Raw genomic sequence first — 5,000 nt, 5'->3', positions numbered from 1 at the left:
ATATATGTGTATATATATATATATATTTAGATATATATATATATATATATATTATGTATACACACATATACATACACACATATATATATTTCTATGTATATGTACATAGATTCATGTATATATATATATATATATATATATATATATATATATATATATATATATATATATATATATATATATAAAGATAGATAGCTAAATAGATGTGTCTATATATATATACACACATACATGAAAAAGGAAATGAAAAGGGCAAGAATAAGATACATTGGAGAGATTGTACATTGGAGAGAAACATAAATAACATGCAAGAATAGCAGATAGGGAGAGAGAGCGAGAGAAAGAGAGAGAGAGGAAAATAGAGAGAGAGAGAGAGCGAAAAAGAGAGAGAGAGAGGGAAAGAGAGAGAGAGAGAAAGAGAAATAACAACCCTTCTTAACACCACACAATTTGAGTCACCCTCCTTGCCCCCCCTCCCCCCCTCCCACACACACTGTGAGCATAGCCTACATATCTCTCGTCCATTTAACACTAACCTGCATAACACATTCTGAGGGGGGCAGGGGGAGGGAGGGAGGAAAGTGGATGGAGGAAGGGAGTAGAGCAGGGAGGGAGGGAGGGAAGTAGGAGACCGGGGAGGAAGGGAGGAGGAAGGTGGAATGAGGGGAGGAGGAGGGGTGATAGACGGGGTGGGGGTAGAGGGGGGAATCTGAAGGGAAAGTCAGTGATAATAATATGCACTGTGAACAAACAGCTGGAGGGCTAGGGAGAGGGGGGGGGGCAGTGGGAGAGGGGGAAGGGGGGAGGTGAAGAAGAATGGGAGGGGGTGGAGGTGAAGGTAAAGAGGAGGGTGAGAGGAGGAGGGAGAGAGAGGGGGAATTTAAGAGGATGTAGAAGGAAGGAAGATAGGAAGGAAGGGATGAAGGGAGGAACGAATAGGGGAAGATAGAAAGGAAGGAATGAACGAAGGGGGAAAGGAAGGAAGAAGGGAATAAAGGAAGGAAGAAGGAAAGGAAGAAAGGGAGGAAAGGAGGAAGGAAAAAAAAGGTAGGATGAAAGAAAGAAAGGAAAGAAAGAAGGAAGGAAGGAACATAGGGAGGATAAAAGAAAGGAAGAAAGAAAGAAAAGAAGAAAGAAAGAAAGAAAGGGAGGAAGGATTCAAAGGAAGAAAGGATATAGAAGATGAAGAAGGGGCACGGAGAAGGAGAAGGAGAGAGAGAGAGGGGGGGATAGAAAGACAAGAATAAGGACAAGAGAGAGAAAAAGGGAAGACGAGGAGAGATAAGAAGGAGGGAAGAATTCAGAAGAAGGAGAGAGGAAGACAGAAAAATAGGGGATGGGAAGTATGAGGGAGGAAAGGGGGAGACAGAGGCAAAGTGAGAGGAGGAGAGGGGGAGAGGGAGGAGGGGGGTATGCGTTGGGTGTGTGTGTGTGTGTGTGGGTGTGCATGACATTGATTCAACGGCGTATCGTGTCTCTTTGCAATTCTGTGCATGACATCTGCTGGATTAGACATTCTCAAAGGATGATTTTCTTGAAAGTTTAAATAACACGGAATGTCTAGAATATATATTTTTTCCTCTCCGTTTTTCTTCTTTAGAGATAGATTGATAGATAGATGGATGGATGGATAGATGGATGGATGGATGGATGGATGGATGGATGGATTGATAGATGGATGGATGGATGGATGGACGGACGGGTGGATAGATGGATGGATGAATAGATTGGATGGATGGATGGAAGGATGGATAGATAGATGGATGTATTGATGAATAGACAGACCGACAGACAGACAGACAAACAGATAGGAACATAGGTGGATAGATATACAAATAGATAGATCGATAAATAGATACATAGACAGAAAGATAGATAAATAGACGGATAAATAAATGAATAGACAGACAGAAAGACATTTCTCTCCTTCCTTCTATTTTATCTTTAAATCCTATTCTCACTCTACTTGCATCGTCTCACCCATGACCGTTACGCACCACTTGGCATAGAGGTGAAGATAACACAGAGAGTGATAACATTTTCGGCTTTACATGTCATTCGGTGAAGGCTGAGATTTGGGTCACGTCAGTGTGAAAGAATGTCACGTGACGTCTGCTTATGGAAAAGTCGTTTTATTCGAGCTGTGCGATTGCTTGCTTGCTTGCTTGCTTACCTGTTTTTTTTTTTTGCTTTTTTTTGTCTGTCTGTCTCTTTTTCTTCGTATATTTCTCGGTCTGTTTCTCTCTGGCTTTGTTTTTGTTTGTTTGTTTGTCTGTTTGTCTCTTTTTCTTCGTATATTTCTCCGTCTATTTCTCTCTGTCTTTGTTTTTGTTTGTTTGTTTGTTTGTCTGTATCGATCGATCTATTTATCTCTGTTTCTGTATCTGTCTTTATGTATATATATGTCTGTCTGTATGTTTGTATGTTTGTCTGTCTATTTGTCTGCCTGTCTGTCTTTTTATCTGTCTGTCTGTCTGCCTGTCTGTCTATCTGTCTGTCTCCCTGTCTGTAAAGAAAAGAGTTAGATAGATAGATAGATAGATAGATAGATAGACAGATATAGAGAGTGAAAGAGAGAGAGAGAGAGAGAGAGAGAGAGAGAGAGAGAGAGAGAGAGAGAGAGAGAGAGAGAGAGAGAGAGAGAGAGAGAGAGAGAGAGAGGGAGAGGATAAAAAGAGAGAAAGAGAGAAAGAGAGAAAGAGAGAGAGAGACCGAGACCGAGACAGAGAGAGAGAAAGAAAAAGAAACAGAGATAGAGAGCGAGAACAAAGGAGTCCGAGAAACGTGCAATTGACATATGCAATGAGGCTTGAGACTTCGCTAAATGATACATGAAGATCGAGAGAAAGAGAGAATAATGTTCATGCAATGTCAGTCATGCACGATTTAGGAAATATGCCATGCGCTCGATAAGTTAGCAATGAAAACAATTGAATAAAAAATGTAATTTGCACACGATAATTGACGCATGGGAATATAAAGAATAAAATAAAAGGAATAATAAATTCTACTTACCTAAGTGTGTGTTACGTCAGTCATGCATGATTTAAGAAATATGTCATGCGCTCGCTAAGTGAAAAGTGATAACCAGGATATGATAAATGTAAATGGAAAATATCGAAAATGATATATGATTATTTTAGAAATAGTATATCGGATTCATGATTGGTGAGATTGGTGAGGGAGTGGGGGACTGGAGAGGGGGAGGGGTAGGGGATAGGAGGGGTGGAGGGGGATAGATGAGGGGGGGAGCGGGATAGGAGAGGAAGTAAGGGGATAGGAGAGGGGGATGGGGGGGGGGGTGATTCCAGCTGATGTCTCCGATGATGCAACGAAAGAAACGGATAAAGAGAGAGCATAAGAAAGGGTAGATAAAGAAGAAGGAAAATGAGAGAGTAGAAGAAAAGAAAGGAAGCGAAAAAAAGGGGATAAAAAGGAGAAAAAGAAGAAGAAAAACAAGAAGTAGAAGAAGGAGAAGAAGAAAAAGGAGAAGAATAATAATAAGAAGAAGAAGAAAAAAGAGAAAAGCAACGAAATAACGGGACGAAAAGGGAAGAGAAGAAAAAAATAAAAAGAAAAGAAAAATAGAACAAGAAAGAAATGAAAAAAAAGAAAAAAATAATAAGAACAAAATAATAATAATGATAATAAGAGCGAGACAAGAGCTTCCGGTCTCATGGTTTTCGGGCGTCATTTGCGAGGCGATTTGCGTGTGCAACAACCATTACCTGATCTTGTTGCTAGTGTCTTTTTTTTGTTTACGATTTCTTCTATTGCATGCAGGAAAACGAAAGTCCTCTTTGCCCAGAATCGCATTTACTTTTATCCGCGTTGTTATGAATTTCGTAAAACATGGAACAGTAATTTCGTTTCTCGAAGAAGTTTTATATAGGTGTGTGTGTATATGTATATATATATATATATATATATATATATATATATATATTATATATATATATATATATATATATATATATATATATATATATATATATATATATATATAAATGTGTGTGTGTGTGTGTGTGTGTGTGTGTGTGTGCGCGTTTGCATTTCATATTACTTAAACTGGTCCACTGCTTAGTTGCATCATGTTGTCTTGGGTCCAAGTTTTCTTTTCTCTCTATACCTACTTACGCACACACACACACACACACACACACACACACACACACACACACACACACACACACACACACACACACACACACACACACACACACACACACACACACACACACACACACACACACACACACACACACACACAACACTAAGGATGCTGGGGAAGGTGCGAGAGCGCGGCACATGGTGAGGGAGGGAGGGAGGGAGGGGGGGGGCATGGGGAGCAATGACGAACGCCGACAGCACAGAGTAACGGCACTCGCCAGACCTCCTCCTCCTCCCTTTCCTCTTTCTCCTTCTCCTCCCTTTCCTCTTTCTTCTCCTCCTTCCCTTTCCTCTTTCCTCTCTCTCCTTCCTTTCCTTTCGTCATTTCCTCCTCCCTTTCCTCTTTCTCCTCCTCCGTCCTTTCGTCCATTTCCTACTCATTCTCCCTTTCCTCCTTTTCTTCCCTTTCCTCTTTCTCCTCCTCCTTCCTTTCGTCCATTTCCTCCTCCTCCTCCCTTTCCTCTTTCTCCTCCTCCTTCCTTTCGTCCATTTCCTCCTCCTCCTCCCTTTCTTCCTTTTCTTCCCTTTCCTCTTTCTCCTCCTCATTCTTTTCGTCCATTTCCTCCTCCTCCTCCCTTTCCTCCTTCTCCTCCCTTTCCTCTTTCTTCTTCTCCTTCCTTTCCTCCTTCTCCTCCTTTCCCTCCCTTTCCTCCTCCTCCTCCTCCTCCCTTTCCTCTTCTTCCGCCTTCTCTTAGATTTCCTCCTCTCTCCTCCTCCTCCTCCACTTCCTCATTTTCCTTCTCCTCACTTCCCTCCTTCTCCTACCTTTCATTCCTCTTTCCTCCTCCTCCCTTTCATTCCTCTCTCCTCCTCTTCTTCCTTTTCTTTTC

At 41.4% G+C, this 5,000-nt stretch overlaps 1 protein-coding gene across 3 annotated transcripts in view; it reads left to right on the top strand.

Moving 5' to 3' along the window:
* Window positions 1–5,000, top strand: part of LOC122259507 (uncharacterized) — a 35,945-nt gene that overhangs the window by 21,442 nt on the left and 9,503 nt on the right. The gene's annotated exons all lie outside the window — the stretch shown is intronic.

This window comes from Penaeus japonicus, unplaced genomic scaffold (genome assembly GCF_977035675.1).
Source record: "Penaeus japonicus unplaced genomic scaffold, GWHDUDI00000001_assembly GWHDUDI00000007, whole genome shotgun sequence".
In the NCBI taxonomy this organism is placed as follows: domain Eukaryota; kingdom Metazoa; phylum Arthropoda; class Malacostraca; order Decapoda; family Penaeidae; genus Penaeus; species Penaeus japonicus.
Note: the sequence above shows the minus strand (reverse complement) of the source record. Positions and strands in the feature narration are given on the sequence as shown.